This window comes from Phoca vitulina, unplaced genomic scaffold (genome assembly GCF_004348235.1).
Source record: "Phoca vitulina isolate PV1807 unplaced genomic scaffold, GSC_HSeal_1.0 scaffold47, whole genome shotgun sequence".
Taxonomy (NCBI): Eukaryota; Metazoa; Chordata; class Mammalia; order Carnivora; family Phocidae; genus Phoca; species Phoca vitulina.
Window position 1 is genome coordinate 12,556,548 of NW_022589750.1, and position 18,100 is coordinate 12,574,647.

The 18,100-nt window shown below is 55.9% G+C and overlaps 1 protein-coding gene across 1 annotated transcript in view; it reads left to right on the forward strand.

Moving 5' to 3' along the window:
• The first annotated feature begins 463 nt into the window (after window positions 1-463).
• Window positions 464-18,100, forward strand: part of KCNJ12 (potassium inwardly rectifying channel subfamily J member 12) — a 43,731-nt gene continuing 26,094 nt past the window's right edge. The window contains exon 1 of the mRNA XM_032432118.1: window positions 464-523. The gene's annotated coding sequence lies outside the window, so the exon portion shown is untranslated. The remainder of the gene's footprint in view (window positions 524-18,100) is intronic.

Below are 18,100 nucleotides of genomic sequence, written 5' to 3' on the forward strand. Positions count from 1 at the left end.
CAGCGGGGCGCGGAGCTGGGTGCGCGCCGAGCTTCTGCCTCCAGCCGCCTCCTCGCCCTCCATTCCTCTCTCCCCGCCTTCCCCGGGGCCTTGCCGCTGCCACCGCCTCCCTGGGAACGGTAGCCGGGGGCGAGGGGCTGGCGCGGCCGGAGCGGGCGGGGAGGCGCGGGGCGCCGGGGCGTAGAGGGGAGCGCGCCCGGCCCTGCCCGGGATCAGATAACAGCCGGCGGGGGAGGGGGTGGGCCGGCCGCGCTCCCAGCCGGACGGAGGGACGGACGCCAGCCGCGCCGGCCAGAGCGAGCGCCCCGCGGCCGGGGGCGCCGTCCAGGCGCGCGCCCCCGACCCGTGGCTGAACTGGAGAGATCGGCGCCCCAGACCCACGCGCCCCTCGGCATGGAGCGCCCCCGGGGGCTGCCCTGAGGCGGCGGCGGCGATGCAGCCAGCGCGGCGGCTGCCGGGGCCAGGAACGGCCGCCCGGAGCTCGGAGGACGCGGAGCGCGCCGCGCCCGGGGCACTGACCGAGGTAAGTGCGCGGCCGCCGGGCGCCCGGCCCCCCGGGGGCCCGACTCCGGCTCCCCGAAGGCCTCTCCCCGGCCCGGAGCGAGCACGAGGTGGTGCTGCAACAGGGAAGGTGGGGCGGGAGGGTTGTTTCTTCCTCTCGTTTTCTGGGTTTTTTTTTTTTTTTTCCTCCCTTGGTGAGCCATCGGAGGAAATGCTGACTGCGAGCTTTTCTTCCCCTGCCATGTCTCCGGCTACTGCCACCAGGGAACTTTGCTCCTTGCTAACCTTCGTCCTGGGGGCGCTCCGGGAAACTTTGAGGCGCCCTCGGTCCCCCTCTGGCCGACTAGCACATGGGGGCTCGGGAGGGAGCGTGGGGAGGCACTTCCGCGCCTGGCATCAGTCCTACGCGTGACCTTCCCGGAGACCCCGGGATTAGACTGGGGGTGCAGAGGGGGGCTCAGTCTACGAGCGGCCCCGAAACTGCCCCCAGGCCCCAGATCTCCGGGTCTTTGGAGCCGTTTCTCTTTCCCACCTCCTGTGCTCTAATGGAGTAAAAATATTCTGGAAATGGTGTTTTCCGCTAGCCAGCGAGCCTGCAACTCCAGCCGCACCTTTTTGCTTTTAGAAGTCGGCCTTGATCGCGGAGGGGATGACCCCTCAGCTGAGAAGCCCCCAGGGTTTCAGGGCAGAAGTCCCCTCTACATGCTCACCTCTGCTCTGGATGGCCTATGGGAAAGCGGGGTGGGGAACCAGGGGGCTCAGTGGAGTGGCACCTCGGGTGGGGAGCTGCTGGGGGGGGGGTGATGCTTCACATGGGAGTTGAGGCCCCAGCGCATATCTGTGCTGCCTGTTCTGATCGAGTGTGCACTGGTCATGTGAATGTTTTAAAACCTGTGTTTGGAATGGGAGGTCACAGCAAAGTGTTTCTTTGTAGGTGGTCTTCTGTTCTGAGAGGTTCTCCGGCCTCCTCACAGCCTGGAGTTGCCGGGACTTGGGGCCACCCTGTTACCCAGTTCCTAGGGGGTGTACCCATCTAGGAGCTCTGCACTGCCTGTGACCGTTTCTACTTTATCCTTTGCTCCCTGTGCCCAGGTTGGAGCCCTGGGATAAAGTGCTGGGGACCTCGTGCCCCCCATATCCACCTCCCGGAACCCAGGTTCACAGGCTCTGTCTCCCAGGAGCGTGGAGGCGCCCACATGCCGCCGCTGAAATCAGCAGCCGCCTCCTCGAAGGTAGAACCCAGAAGGCGTTAGCCTCCGGCCTACCCCTCACTCCTCCCTTAGGTGCCAGAGTAAGGCCCGTCCTTCTACGTCACCGCGACCCCGGGCTCACTTTGTGCTAGGTTGCTTCTTTGTGGCCCCTCACTGGGGCCTCCCCATGGGCTGCTGCCAGAGGGCCAGAGAGGGCCAGGGAGGAGATCCCAACCCTCGGCCCACTGGAGGCTTATGGTCTTTTTGTGTGTGTGTGTGGAATACACTCTTCCCTCTTTTGAGAAAATCACCTCCCTCCTCATGCTGGGACCCCAAAGAGAATCCTCAGAGAAGTCTGCCCTCGGCCTTCTGGTGGTCCCTTCCCTCCAGCCAAGGGACTGGAGGCTGGCAGCTCTAAGAAGGGGACCGTGGAAGGGCTCCCTTCAGGTGGGGTCAAGACTCCTTAGGGAGAGTAGGGTGCAAAGGGGAGGGACTTGCTTGAGCACTCCCGGGGACCAGCACGGGTGCTCGGGTGTGCCAGACGGCAGTGGGGTGCACCGCTGAAGAGGGGGTGCTCTGTAAATGCTAGGGGTTGGCACAGCTCTGATGTCCCTGGACCCCCCTCCCCACCATGCCCAGCTGCCACATCAGACCACCCTAGGGCTTCCAGGTTGCTCAGGAGGGAGACATGGTGCACGTTGGTGCCTGGTGGAGGGATGTCCGGTGAGCTGTGCTGTGCTGGGAGAAAGATATGCCCAGAGAGGGGCAGGGTCTTGCCCAAAGCCACACAGCGAGTCGGGGATTCGAGCAGAGCCCTCCATCTCGCTCTTCGCAAGCCAGAGGCTGCCCCTGTCGGGCCTCTTGTCCCAGGGCCACAGTGTCTGCCCGAGGCCGAACAGGGTAGTGTTGGTGGCCCTGCGGCAGGGAGATAGGGACAGCAGTGAGGAGAGCAGTAACAGTAAGGGCGACAGCAGTGCCCTGCGGGTATGCAGGGCCGGGCCTGACTCCGCCTGCGGGCACTCCCGGCGGGCCGGCCAGCCCTCCGGGGCCCCGGGCCACAGTTCGCAGCACCAGGCATGGCACCCGGGGGCCTTGGCGCACGTCTGGGGCAGAAGCCACTGCGTCGTCAGTCCTGGCATCGTCTGTGGCCCTTGCCCAGCCCCGGGCTGCAGGCTTCCGGTGCCCCCTCGGAGCCCACCTGATGCCCACTCTTAGTCTCGCTGCTCCCAGGCCTGGCTCGGGGCCGGACCGGCCTTCTGACAGGTGCACCTGGTATGCGTTGCTGGGCCCCCGCCAGGGCTTTGCCGTGAGTGACATGCGGGCACACCTGCCCCTCCCCTGGGGCCTGCAGCTGGAGCCCTGCCACAGGCTGGCAGAGAGGAGGCCGGGAGGGAGGCAGCTCAGGGGCAGCAGGAGGGGTGGAGGCTGGGCTGGCCACTCGAAGGTGTGGTGGCTGTGGGCTCATTCCCCAGGCCGACTGCACCAGGGGAATTGGCTGCGTGATAGGAAGACAGCAAAGGCCGAAGATGAAAGAAAGAAAGCCGGCTGGAAACTGGGCCGCAGGCAGGGCAGGGAGGTTGGAGGCTTCAGAGGAGGCTTGGGGGGGGGGGCGGGGGGCTGGGCTGAGGCAGGCGGATTTTCTAGAGGAGCTGGGCCGCAGGCGGGACTGGAGCCCTCACTGGGCACTGGCTGAGGGCCCAGCGCTCTGCCACCTGATTTAATTTCCTAATGGGCTGCCAGTGCAGAGGGTAACATTAGCTCCATTGTACAGACAGGAGATCTGAGGCCCAGGGAGGCACTGGGAGGGACTGCAGCCTGTGTCCCTCGGATCGTGAGCCCTGGCGCTCTCCTGGGGACAGGGCCGCACCTTCCCTCGCTCCACAGACACCCTGCCCGGCTGCCTCCGTGTGCCAGCTGCCCGTCCCCGTGCCCTGGGAGGTGTGCCGCTGTCTCCCTGGGACCTAGTGAAGGCCTGGGCCTGCAGTAGGTGCTCAGGAAATGCTTGGTGGCTCTGTGTCTGGGCTGCTTTCTCTGGCCGCAGAGAAAGGCCAGGGGGGCGTCAGGGGGACTGTCTCCTCGCTGTGGTGCCCTGAGCTGTGGCAGGCTCTGAGCTGTAGGGGTGGAGACCCTGGCTGGGGCCCCGATGCCGTTTCTGGCATACAGAAGGTGCTTAATAAACTGGTGTTGGATAGAGGCAGACCCGGACCCTGGCCTCGAGAATCTCACTGTTTGGGAGGAGCCAAGGTGAGTGAGGCCTGTGGTGTGACCATGGCTGAGTCCCTTCTGTTCGTGTTCAGTTGCTCATCTGTCAAGTGGGACCAAAGCCTCAGCTGGGGAGGCTCCTGAGGAACACCTGGGAGGGGAGAGTAGAGATGGGAGCTTCTGGGTGGTGGGGGGATCTGAGCAGAAATGGGAGCGTGGAAAGGGAACTCCACGAAGGGGGGGGAATGTGAGCATTTGTGGTGCCAGAGTCTTGAGAATCTGTCATTCCAGGGCGGCCTTTCCTTGGACGTGTGGGGAGCTGAGGCCCAGGGAGGGCTGTAGCAGGAGAGGGTCTCAGACACCGGCCTCCTGCTCGGGCTGTGTGCCCCTCCCCCCTTCGCTCCCCACACCCCCACTGATGTGCCGCAGCTCGGGTCTTCCTGCCCAGGGCTGAAGTGGCAGCTGCGGAGGCAGCGTGAGGCCGAGGGGAGCCGGGGGGACCCCTGGTCCAGCCCCCTCATTGGCCTTCAGCCCTGTAACACCAGACGGAGTACCGTTTGCATGGCCAGATAGGAGGGGGAGCCCCTTCCTCAGTGATCCCAGGGAGCAGGTTTGCCCTGGGCCTGCACTGATGCTGCCCCGGAGTCAGTGGGAGCAGCCTCCTGGCTCCTGCCAAAGCCCCGTCCCCCTCAACCAGCCTGGACAGAGCTCTCCCACGCCCTGGGGCAGCTGAAGCCTCCCCGTCCTTCGCTCTCCTGTGGTCTGGATCTCTTTAGAGGACTCAGGCTTGGAGAGGACCTAGGGAATGAAAAATCAAGCCTTCGGAGTGGCCATGGCTGCTTGAACACCTGCTGTGGACTTGATACAGTCTGGGGGGCTTTCGTCTCCACCTTGGGCTCAGGATCCCCCCGTGGTCCTTTCCCTCCCCGCCCCAGCTCAGAATAAAAGCTGCACTCCTCGCTGTGGCCCACAGGGGCCCGCACAGTCTGGTCTTCGGTACTACTCTTCCCACCACTGCCTTCCTCTCCTCAGGCCACCCTGCCTTTCTCCATGCTGCGCCTCCAACACAGGACCTGCTCCTGCCCCAGGGCCTTTGCACGTGCCGCTCCCTCTGCTTGAAACACTCTTCCCCAGATCGCCACACAGCCTCCTCCCTCACCACCTTCAGGTCTTGTCCAAGTGCCACCCCCTCCATGAGGCCTCTCCTGGATAACACCATGGCCTCCGTCTACCCACATGCCCTCCCCTGCTTTTTTCCTCCGTAGAATTTAACGCCACCCGCCACATTATGTTTTATTTGCTTATCTTGTTTATTGCCTGTCTCCCCCACTGGGATGTAAGCTCCTTGGGTTCAGTTTGTTCACAACTATGTCCCCCGTGCCTCCAGCAGCACTCAGTGAGGAGTAGATGCTTGGCAAACATGTGGGCAGTGAATGCGTTGGTTCCGCCATGCATGGGGCTTGATACACCGTGGTGCTCTGCAGTAGCGGGAGCCGGAATTATTGGCCCATTCTGCAGATAAGAAAACCGAGCCTCGGAGAGGTGTGACATCACTGGCCCGGAATTGTGGGGCTCGTGAGGGGCAAGCCAGTTTTCAGACCTTTTCTCTGAGCCCTTGACCTGCCCTCTGTCTGTGTGAGGGGGAGGGAGTTGGAATGTATTTCGAGCCCCGACTCTGCATTGAGCTCTTTTTGTCTCACCTTACCCGCTTCGAGCTCTGAACCTTGCTGTGTCCCCGGCCCTGGGCTTGCTTCCAGCTTAGGAGGTCTCCCACCCCAACTCCGTGAGGGGCAGAAGCCCATTGCAGATCTAAGCAAACTGAGGTGCAGAGAGTCGGGGCCACTCGGTCCAGTGCTTCTCTTTTCGTTTGTGCATCTTTGTGCCTTCCTTCCGTAAGATGTGTGGCGGGCGGCCGACTGCAGGGGCTGGGGGCGGCCGACTGCAGGGGCTGGGGGTGGCTGAGGGGACAGTGTCTCCATTTCTTGCCCAATTGAGCATTTTCACACGCCCATTGGCTGTTCGTGTTTTGTGTCAGTGTGTTTTACCTCCTTCGCCCTGTCTCTGTCTTTGAGCACAACACCCAGGTTTAAAAATTTCTTTCTTTTCTTTTTTCTGTTTTTTCTGTTTCAAGATTTGCCACTATCAACTTTAGCAGCTTCCCAGTTGTAAAAAGAACCTACAAGCGTTGTAGTTGGCAAAGCTCAGCTCCTTCCGTTCCCCCGGATCGTCCCGCTGCCTCTGCCAAGCTCGGGCTTCCATCCCTTCCTAGGACGAGCAGACAGGTTCTTCCGAGGGGCTGGGCCTCGGCCAGGGCTGCTTAGCTCCACCAGGCGCCCACCAGGCTGTGGGGCCAGATGTGCCCCGGGCGGGGCGCTGTCTCCGGACGCCCACCCTCTGGGGCAGGAAAGGGATCAGGTCCTAAGGAGCAGCCGAGCTATCTCCAGATTGCCTGTGACTGTCAACAGCCTCTGACCTGCCCCCCGACCCGGCCCTGCGAGTGGGTGTCCTAGGGAAAGGGTGCAAGAGGACCTCCCCTGGGAGTGGGCAGGCTGAGGCCCAGAGGGGGACAGCCCCAGCCTGAGGTGCTACAGCTCCTTAGAAGCAAGGTGGGGGGTAGTGATCGAGACTCTCTGTCCCCCAAAGCCTCCTTGCAGCTCTTTGGAGACACTGAGGAGAGCTGGGGGCCAGGAGGAGGGAGCTTGTGGAGATGGGGAGGTGCTGAGCTGTGCCTGAGTGTGTGTGCGTGTGTGTGCACGTGTGTGCATGTGTGTGCATGCGTGTGCGTGTGCATGCGTGTGCGTGTCTGATGGAGAGGCGGAGAGGCTGAGGGCAAGAGAGGTCAGGGAGGGGCTGTGCAGCCCCCACCTCCTGCCCACCTCCCTCTCCTTCCAGCTGCAGCCTGAGCCCCCCGAGCCGGCGGCTCCAGCCCTGCAATTCTCCAGCACTTAAAGCAAAAATACATCACCGCCAGCAGCTGGCGTTCTGGGTGGTAGCAGCCGCCTCCCTCCTGCCCCCGACCCTGCGCCTCTGGGCTCTTGGTTCCAGGCCAAGGCCAGGCTGGGCTTCCTTTCAGGCCTGTGGGGGCCTGCCGAGGACTGGAGGGGGCCGAGGGGAGCAGGCCCTGTCCCTTCACAGGACTAGAGCTTGCAAGGTGCAGAGAGCGTGGGGCCTGTCTGGGTCACATGGCGGGCAGAGGTGCCTGCGCTGTCGGGGCTCCTGGGGGTGCGGGGTGCTGGGGGCAGGTGGGGAGCTCCGGGCTGGGGCTTCCTAGAGGCCTTGGCCATGGCCTTGTGGAGGCAGGGTGTGGGCAGGGCCCGGGAAGCCCCCTTACAGGCCGCCCTCAGGACTGGCCCCTGGCGTCCCTTCCGTTCCCTTCCCTGAGAGGTCTCACCGCTCGGATGTGAGCGCGCAGGCTCGGGCCGGACGGACTTTGGGCGCCATTCGTGCTCTGCACACCTCGCTCCTGAGCGAGTACGGAGCGCTGCGCCCCGTGTCTGCGATGGCGGCTGATGTTCGGGTGGGTGGAAGGACCATAAAAGAAACCAGCGAACGAACACGGGAGGCACCGTAGACTGTGTCCTCTTTTTTCATTAATCGTTATGGTTGTCAATTCCCTGAGTGTCAGAGGCCCGTGGCAAAGCATGAAACCCGTGGAAGGGTGGAAAGTGAGTTCCTCCTTCCCAAACCCTGTCTCCGCCTCACCCCACCCCACAGCTTTATGTTCTTGAGGTGACCATTATTAGAGAACTTTCTGGATTGTCTGAGTGCTTACGCAAACATGCGAAGGTAGTTATATAAACATGCCGACATCTACAGTTCCCTTTCTTCCTTTCCTCCTGTCTTGCTTTCTGTTTTTTTTTTTTTTTTTTTTTTTTTCCCGTGGGATCATTCCATACCTGCTGTCCCTGCTGGTGCCCCAGCACTCCAGACCCAGAGATTTCATCCTCTCTCCTTTGATGGGCTTTGGGTTGAGGGCTGAGTCACAGAGTCTCCAGATCATAGAGTCTTAGCTGTGGAGTCTTTGAATGTACAGAGCCACCCAAGTGCATGGGTCACGGGTTCTTTGAGTTGTGAAGTTGTAGCCTCTTTGAGACAGAGAACCTAGAATTGCAGAATTGGTGCATCTTAGCCCTGGGAGAGGTGCCGAATCCTCGATGGGGTACCTCCTTCCTCAGAACTCTCTGGGAGCACTGGGAGAATCCAGATCTCCTGGCTCCAGCCCCAGAAATTCTGGTTCGGAGGGTCTGGGGTGGAGCCTGGGAATCTGCACTTTCCAATCTCCCCGACGGCGCAGCCCCCAGCCCAGCCCCCCGCGGGGAAGTCACTGTGCTGCAGTGAAACTCCCAGACCGGGGGTAGAGTCCACCTGCTCGGGGTCCTAGGGACCACTGCGCCGACCCAGCTCTCGCTCAGCACGGCCTGAACAGCATGGGGAGGGTGCTCGCTGCCATCACTTGCTTCTTCACGGTCCTCATAGCGGGGGGGGGCAGAGGGAGGGCCTCTGTTCAGGGAATTAGTCACCCCTGATTCATCTCCGAGCTGCTCCATCTCGGGTGTCCACCATCTGCTTGGCCAGCCCTGTCATTCCCCTAACCTGGTTTGAGTCCACATCTGAAGGACAGCACCCGCCTTATTCCACTGAGGGCCCCTGGTAGGGAGGATCTGCTAGCCTAAGTCCAAGAGAGGTGTGAATCACCCCTGCTGCTCTTCTACCCGAAGCCTCAGTTTCCCCATTTACAGAATGGGCATGAATGCCATGACCACATCTGGGCATCCACTTTTTCACCCCCTCTTGGGTTTGGCTCTGTGGTCAAGGCAGGGCAGCTTCTGCCGTCACCCCCCTCCACCCCCCCAGCCGCCCCGCCCACTTGCGTTTTGCCATTCGGGCCAGAGACTCAGCCATGCCCATTTTCTTGGCCTGCTGAGCTTCAAGCTGTCAGCAGCACCTGCCTGGCTGGGGTGGCCAGGCCCCCTACCAGGCCCTGCGAGCCTTCAGGACCACTGGAGGGGGTGTCCGCAGCAGTCCGCGGGGAAGCTGCAGAGTGATCCTGCCCTTCCCTGGGGCCTGCATAGTAAAGAGACCCTGGCCGCCCTCTTCCTTTCCTCTGCTGACCCTGCCAGCCACAGCCTCATGGGCACCCATGGGGCCTGGCCCTAATCCTGCAGCAGATGCTCTAGCCCTGAAGCTCCAGGCCCAGGTGACCAGGCTTCGGGCCCCATCCTGACCCAGCTACCTTCCTGGTGGTCGCAGGACCAGCCATGGCTGAGCGGGCTCCAGGAGTCCTCTGGAGCTGTGACCCAAACCAGTGGGTTCAGTTTCTTCATCTGTGAAATGGGAACACTAGGGGAAATGGTTGAATGGATCCATATACTTGAAATTGTGTCTGGCTTGTGGAAGGAGCACAGAGGCAGCAGTCCAGAGGGGACTATCGGCCAGGTCCAGAAAAGAGAACAGACCCGGGGGCAGTGGGGAGCAGATTGCACCTTGTATTAGTTTCCCGTGGCTGCCATAACAAACTATCCCAGGCAGAGTGGCTTAAAATGACACAGACTTATTATATCCCAATTCTGGAGGCCAGAAGTCGGAAATCAAGATGTCGGCCAACTTGCTTCCTACTGGAGGCTCCGAGGGAGAATTCTTCCAGGCCTCTCCCAGCTTCCGTAGCTGCTAGCAAGCCTCGGGGTTCTTTGCCTTTTAGATACATCCCTCTGATCTCTGCCTGGGTCTGGTCTTGTCATGTCTTCTCTTCTAAAGACACTTGTTGTTGGATTTAGAGCCCATCCTAATCTAGAATGATCTCATTTCCAGATCCTTAATTTAGTTATGTTTGCAAAAATTATCTAAAGAAGGTCACATTCACAGGTTCTGGGTGGACATATCTTTCGGGGGGCTGTCATTCAACCCACTACACATGGTCAACCAGGATACGCTGTCCTGTATCTTGATTTTTTCTTTTTTAAGAAAAATACTCTATTTTAGCTGTGTATTTTGGAGTCACAGAGCATTGGGGTAACCTGCTTGGTCTCTGCTACTTACCAGCTGTGTGTCCTTGGGCAAATTTTACTCGACTGTTCTGTGTCTCAGTTTGCTCACCTGCAAAATGGGGATATTAATGGTCCTTCCTCCCATGAGGCTGTTGGGAGCAATCAGAGGAAACACGCAGCCCTGGGATGGGGTGGGTGCGGTAGATGACACCTTTTGTTAGTACGTCAATCATTGAAATGATTATGAAATCTAACTGTCATTCCCTACGTGAGGCTGAATTTACATTTAGTTAGCCTGCCTCATTCTGATGCGCGTCTGTCTCTGCCCAACGCTGGGGGGGGGGGGGGGGGGGGGGGCTGTTACTGCCAGAGCGAAACCCAGATACTTAGGTCCTCATGCCTGGGTTGTCCAAAAGTTCCAAAAATAGCTCTGTGGGGTCCGAGGGCCTGTGCCTTTGTGACTTTGAGAGCTTCACTGCTGGGCCCTCCACCCGGTCATCCCAGTGCCCCCAGGTCTCAGCAGAGTTAAGTGTGCCACCAGCGTCGCCTGTCACCCAGACCCTGCCGGTCCTGGCCGTGAAGAGTGCAGCTTCCTCCCCAGCTGCTTCATTTGTCTTTTGCGTGTTCTAGAGCCAGGTGGAGCAGTTTTCACGTCAAAACACCTTCCCGTAGTTTTGCTGGGCTCTACCTGCTCCTGCGAAGAGGTTATATTCCTGCGCCTCTTCCTTCCGCCAGGCTGAGGTCCCTGGGAGTCAGGTGGAGTGCCCGTGCCGTGCCGGGAGCCCTGTCTCATCCCCGCGGCTCTTCAGGGCTAACCCCAGGGACGGGAGGCGGTTGCCTCACTTCACAGATGGCAGAATTGAGGCTCAGAGCACAGCCCCTCATGGCTCTGACAACCCAGTCTGTGCCTGGAGCCCCAGCGGGGGCTCCTCAGGTCCCCAGCCCCTGAGGGCTTGAAGTGGCCGGAGGGAGGGGGCTGCGCTCCATTCCTGCCGCCCCCCCACCCCCACCCCGGGCCACCAAGCGGTGTCCCTGTGGAGATGGCCCCGGTGCTGACGAAGCGCTGCAGTGCGTGGCCCGATGCCACGTGGCCCGCAGAGCCTGGGTGTCCTCAGTCCCTTCCCTTGGCTTCTGGTGGCCGTCAGGGTATTTTGGGGGCTTTAGCAAAACGCCTGCCCTGGTGGAGAAAGCAGCAGTCCATGGTGTCACCAGGTGCCTTTATGGCTCAGGAAGTGGCGTGACGTTTCGCTGAGACTTGGCACCCAAAAATCATAATGAAAATGACTGTTTACCCGGTGTCTTCTGGTGCCAGGTGCTGTGCTCAGTGCTTTCCCGAACATTATCTCATTTAATTCTTAAAATGTCCTGGCCAGGCGGGGGGAGTAGGGCTTGAGAGATGAGCCACTGAGGGACGTAGATGGCCAAACAGCATTTGAACGCAGCCCGAGATGTCCTATGAGTGGGCCTCAGTTTCTCTCCAAGGGCATGAAGTCTTTTAGGGATGCCACAGGTCCTCCCGGGCTCTCCCCTGAGGGGGCGGAGATGCCCTGGGCCAACGATCCGGGAAATGCAATGTTGGGCATGCGCCAGGTTGGCCTGGATTCAAATGGGGCTGTCCCCCTCTGCTAGCTGTGTGTCTCGAGGCAAGCAGCTTCACCTCTCTGAGCCTCAGTCCCTTACGCTGAGAAATGGGGCTAAGTCTACTCCGTTTAAACTGTGATTATGTGTGCCAAATATTAGAACTATTCCAGAGTTGTAGAAGATCGAGGGTTCTCAGAGTTCTGTCCATTTTGCAGGTGGAGAAATCGAGGCCCCAAGAGGGAGAGGGACTGGTAGAGCTGAGCCCACACTGAATGACCTGCTGTCCTCCATCCCCTGTGACCTCAGCCACAGAACATGGGGCTGGTCCAATTTCCTTTGTTGTTTGTCCCCACGAGACTAGAAGAGAAAGATCATTGCTTGAGCACCTACTGTGTGTTGGGAGGCTCATGCAGGGGAAAGATTTAGGTCAAGGTTTTGCTACAGCTCTCAGGGTGGGGGTCCCTCCCCTTTATCCGTTTCTTAGATAGAGATGGGAGCCCCCATCCCGCCCGTGGAGGGTGGGCGCATCAGGCTGTCCGCAGACTTCTCCACAAATATTGTTTGATGCCCCAGGATGGGATGGCAGCAGTTTTGCCACTTGTGCAGATGAAGGGAGCGGTTGATCACTCACTCATTCATTCATTCACCCATTTAACTGTGGATTTAAAGTGAAATTAATCCATGTGGCCTGAGTAGAAGTTTCTGCAGAGGGTGGGGACGCTGCGGGTGGCAGAGCAGAGCAGGCACCCCGGGGAGGGCGTCTGTAGCCCCCAGCCCCACAGGAGACTGCTGTGGCACCAGGGCCATCCACGGTGAGTTTCCAGCCAGTGGAGACTTTAGAGAGCCCTTCAGAGCCATCCCTGGGGCCCCAGGCAGGGGCGAGGGCAGAGAGGTCTCTTGCCACCTGCCTCCTGAGCGCTCCGTAACCTTCCTAGACACACAGGGAGAAAGACTGAAAGGACACGAGGCCCTGAGTCCAGTTGCGGCCCACTGTTGCTTGGGGTGCCGATTAGCCTCACAGGCCCCTCTCACTCCAGGTCCTGCTTCTGAGCTTGGGCTGCTGGGCCCAGACCTATCCCCATCCTCTCTGTTCCAGAACCTTTCTCCTCAGTTCTGGGACCCTGCCTTCCACTCCAAGGTCCTGCAGCCTTAGCTGACAGCGTGGCCTCCTTTCACTGAGAAAATCAAAGAAGAGAACCTCTACCTTCTCCCTGCATAGCTACCCATGTCCTGGCCCCCGTGCCCCTCAGCGAGCCCTCCTCTCTTTCCTGTGGATGGAACGTTATCCTGCCTCGTCCACGGGGCCCCCACCCCTCTCACCTACTCACCTAAGATCATTCCTGTGGCGAGTCTCCCTCTCTCCGCTAGACACTTTTCTACACTCCGCACCTGCTTCTTCCAAAGCCAGTCATTAATGACCCGTCATAGGCCAGCACTTTCTTCAAGTACCAGGACACCCCAGGGGACAAAACAAAGCCCTGACAACACCCATTCATGGTAAAAACTCTCAGCAAACTAGGAATAGATGGGAACTTTCTCGACTTGATAAAGACTAGGTACAAAAAAACCTATAGCTAATGTCAGGGCGCCTGGGTGGCTCAGTTGGTTAAGCGACTGCCTTCGGCTCAGGTCATGATCCTGGAGTCCCGGGATCGAGTCCCGCATCGGGCTCCCTGCTCAGCGGGGAGTCTGCTTCTCCCTCTGACCCTCCTCCCTCTCATGTTCTCTGTATCTCATTCTCTCTCTCAAATAAATAAATAAAATCTTTAAAAAAAAAAAAACCTATAGCTAATGTCAGATTTAACGATGAGAAACTGTAAGCTTTTCCACTAAGGTCAGGTACAAGGTAAGGATGTCCCTCTCACCACTCCTTGTTAGCATCGTGCTGGAAGTGCTTGCTAATGCTATTAGGTGAGAAAAGGAAATAAAAGGTATACAAATTGGGAAGAAAGACACAACTGTGTTTGTTCACAGATGACATGATTGTCTATTTAGAAAATCTGAAAGAATAGGGAAAAAACTGGAACAAATATGCAGTTTTAGCTATGTTGCAGGATACAAGGTTAACATACAAAAGTCAATTGCTTTCTTACATACCAGCAACGAACAAGTGGAATTTGAGATTAAAAACACAATACCAGGGCGCCTGGGTGGCTCAGTTGGTTAAGCAACTGCCTTCGGCTCAGGTCATGATCCTGGAGTCCCGGGATCGAGTCCCGCATCGGGCTCCCTGCTCGGCAGAGAGTCTGCTTCTCCCTCTGACCCTCCTCCCTCTCATGCTCTCTGTCTCTCATTCTCTCTCTCTCAAATAAATAAATAAAATCTTTAAAAAAAAAAACAAAAAAAAAAAAACACAATACCATTGGGGCGCCTGGGTGGCTCAGTCGGTTAAGTGTCTGACTCTTGATCTCAGTTCAGGTCTTAATCTCAGGGTTGTGAGTTCAAGCCCCGCATTGGACCCCATGCTGGGTGTGGAGCCTACTTTAAAAAAAAAAAAAAGGCAACAACAACCCCCCCAATACCATTCATATTAGCCCTCCCCAGAATGAAGTACATAGGTATATGTCTAACAAGATATATACAAGATCTTTAAGAGGGAAACTACAACACTCTGATGAAGGAAACCAAAGAAGAACAAAATAAATGGAGAGATATTCCGTGTCTCAACATTGTCAGGATGTCAGTTGTCCCCCGTCTGATCTATAGATTCAGTGCCATCCCAATCAACATACCAAGTTAATTTATGGATAGCAACAAATGGATTACAGTTATATGGAGACCCAGATGGGGCAACATAATATTGAAGAACAGAGCTGGAGGACTGACACGACATGACTTCGAGACTTGCTGTAAAGCTACAGGTATCAAGAAAGTGTGGCATTAAACATGGAAAGAGCCAAGATGTCCATCGACAGATGAATGGATAAAGAAGATGTGGTATATATATACAATGGAATACTATGCAGCCATCAAAAAAATGAAATCTTGCCATTTACAACAACGTGGATGGAACTAGAGGGTATTATGCTGAGCGAAATAAGTCAATCAGAGAAAGACATGTATCATATGATCTCACTGATACGAGGAATTCTTAATCTCAGGAAACAAACTGAGGGTTGCTGGAGTGGTGGGGGGTGGAAGGGATAGGGTGGCTGGGTGATAGACCTTGGGGAGGGTGTGTGCTATGGTGAGCGCTGTGAATTGTGTAAGACTGATGAATCACAGACCTGTACCTCTGAAACAAATAATACATTATATGTTAAAAAAAAAAAAAAAAGGAGATAGTAGGAAGGGAAAAATGAAGGGGGGAAATCGGAGGGGGAGACGAGCCATGAGAGACTATGGACTCTGAGAAACAAACTGAGGGTTCTAGAGGGGAGGGGGTAGGGGGATGTTTTAGCCTGGTGATGGGTATTAAGGAGGGCACGTATTGAATGGAGCACTGGGTGTTATACGCAAACAATGAATCATGGAACACTACATCAAAAACTAATGATGTAATGTATGGTGACTAACATAACATAATAAAATTTAAAAAAAAGAGTATGGCATTGACTCAAGAACAGACAAGTGGATCAATGGAACAGATTAGGGAACCCAGAAATAGACCCCCTGTCAGTATTGTCAATCTATCTTTGACAAAGTAGCAAAGACAATACCATGGAGCAAAGATAGTCTTTTTAATAAATGGTGAAATAACTGGAATCCATAAGCAAAAAAATATATGAATCTAGACACAGACCTTACACCCTTCACAAAAATTAACTCAATTTGGATCATAGATCTAAATGCAAAATGCAAAACTATCAAACTCTTGGCCAATAACGTAGGAGAAAACCTAGATGGCCTTGGGTCTGGTGATGCCTTTTTAGGTACACGATCCATGACACAATCCATGAGAGAAATGATCGACAAGCTGGACTTCATTAAAAGTAAAAACTTATGCTCTAGGAAAGACCATCAAGAGAATTAAAAGACAAGCCATGGACTGGGAAAAAAATCTTTGCAAAAGACACATTTGGTAAGGGGCTCTTATCCAAAAAATACAAAAAAGTCTTAGAACTCGACAACAGGAAACAAACAAACTAACGAAAAAATGGGCCAAAGACCTGAACGGACACTTCAGCAAAGAAGACCTACGGATGGTAAGTAGACATATGAAAAGACTCTGGACGTCATATGTCATCAGGGAAATGCAGACTGAAACAACGAGATGCCACCACACACCTATGAGACTGGCCCAAATCCAGGACTCTGACCATACCAGATGCAGACGAGGATGAGGAGAAACAGGGATGTTAATCTCTGGTGGGAATACAAAATGGCACAGCCTCTTCGGAAGACAGTTGGCTGCTTTCTTAAAAACTGAACACGCTATTATCATACCATACTTCTTGGTATTTACCCACCAAAGCTGAAGACTTACATTCACAAAAAACCCTGCGTGCAGATGTTTATAGCAGCTTTATTCATGATTGCCCAAACTTGGAAGCAACCAAGATGTTCTTCAATAGGTGAATGGACAGATAAACTCTGGTCCATCCGGACAATAGAATATTATTCAGGAATAAAAAGAAATGAGCTCTCAAGCCATGAAAAGACTTGGAGGAACTTTAAGTGCAGATGACTGAGTGGAAGAAGCCAGTCTGAAGAAGGCTGCGTGCTGTCTGATTCCAACTATATGACGTTCTGGAAAAGGCAAGTCATTGCCTTCTCCGGGGTAGAGAAGAGGATATGAATAGGCACAGCACAGAGGATTTTGAGGCCAGTGCAACTATTCTGTATGATACCATGCTGATGGATACAAGTCATTATACATCTGTCCAATCCCATAGGAAGTACAACAGCACGAATTAACCTGAAGGTGAACTGTGCACTTTGGATGATTATGATGTGTATGTAACAAATGTCCCATTCTGAAGAGTGATGTTGATAATGGGGAGGCCGTGCATGTGTGGGTACAGGGGGTAGATGGGAAATCTCTGTACCTTCCCCTCAATTTTGTCGTAAACCTAAAACTTCTCTAAAAAATAGTCTTGGAAGATAGTCGCGGATGCCGGATCCTTGCCCTCACGTGTCAATGGGCAACTGAGCATGGACCATGGAACATACGAGAGGAAAGGGGACATGTGATCAGAGAGCTTCCTGGAGTCAGGGAGGAGCCAGGAGGAGATCAGAGAGAGGCCAAAGGTGGCTGGTGCTTACGGGGTTCAAGAACCCGCATGGAGAACGGATGTCGGGGCTGGAGGAGCGCGAGTAAGGAGGGGGCCTTGTGGATGGCCTGGAGGCCATGCAGAGTTCTGGTATTGTTTCTTTCTTTCTGAGGACAGCAAGTGTTTCTTTTTCGCTCCCTGGGCCGTGGCCATGGCTGTGGCCATGGCCCTGCTGAGTGGGTGCAAGGAGTTAGGCGTGCATCTGTCAGGCTTTGGTTGGGTTCAAATCTGTTTCATGTGATTCCTCAGAAAACATTTTTTTTTTTTTTTTTGAGGCAAAATTCACATGACAGAAAATGAACCATTTAAAGCAAACCATTCTCTGGCATCTAGTACATTCTCAATGTTGGGCAATTAGTCCCTCATCTTGTTCCAAAACATTTTCATCGCAAGAGGAAGCCCCGTGCCCATTGAGTAGTCATTCCCCAATCTCCAACCCCGGCTCCCCAGCCCCCCAGCCCCTGGCAACCACCAATCTACTTTCTGTCTCTATGTATTTACTGACTCGGGACGTTCATATACACCGAATCATACACGCCTTCGTGTCTGGCTTCTTTCACTTAGCAAAATGTTTCTGAGGTTCATCCACATGGTCGTGGGGTCGGTACTTGATTCATTTTATGGCTGAATGATATTCCATTGATGAATGTACCACATATTTTGTGTCTTTTAGCGGTGATGAGCATTTGGGCTGTTTCTACCTTTGGCTGTTGTGAGTCGTGCTGCTGAGAACAGTCGTGTTTTGTACGAACACTGGTTTTCAGGCCCCTTGGGTGAATACCTAGGAGTGGAATGGCTGGGTCAGATGGCAACCCTGTGTTTAAGGTTCTGAGGTTATATTATCCTCCCATATTTAAAACACCCTCTCTTGCCTACCTGCCCTCTCAGCTTCTGCAAATTTCTCTACTCTCTCTAACCACAGAATTCCTCACAGGGTATGTCCCCAGTTGCTTTCCCCAATTTCGCCTCTTGGCCTTCGTCCCTGATCTTTATAGCTATGATGGCAGTGAACACTGTTCAGGTCCGGGTCACCTGTGTCCCCCAGTGACCCGGTCGCCTCCAGTGTTTGTCCTGCTCACCGTCAGCACCGTGTGGGTCCAGAACCCTCGTATCCCCCGGGAAGGCCTGTGTGGCTCTACACCCACCCCAGTGCCCTGAAGTCCGCTTGCCGGGGTGCCCTCTCCTTCCACCCATGAGCCTCAGCCATCCCCTCAGCCAGCTCCCAGGTTCATCTCTAGTCCAGGTCTGCCTTCCACTTCCAAGATCGGCCACCTCCCTGCTCAGCGGCATCTCCCCTGCGTGTCTGGGGGCACCTCCGACTCTCCGAGCGCCTACCTTCTGCTGACCCTCTGCCCCCTCCCCGGCCCCGCCCCAGGCTGCGGGTGCCCCCCATGCCTCCCAGCAGGGCTGGTGGTGGCCGACAGGTGGG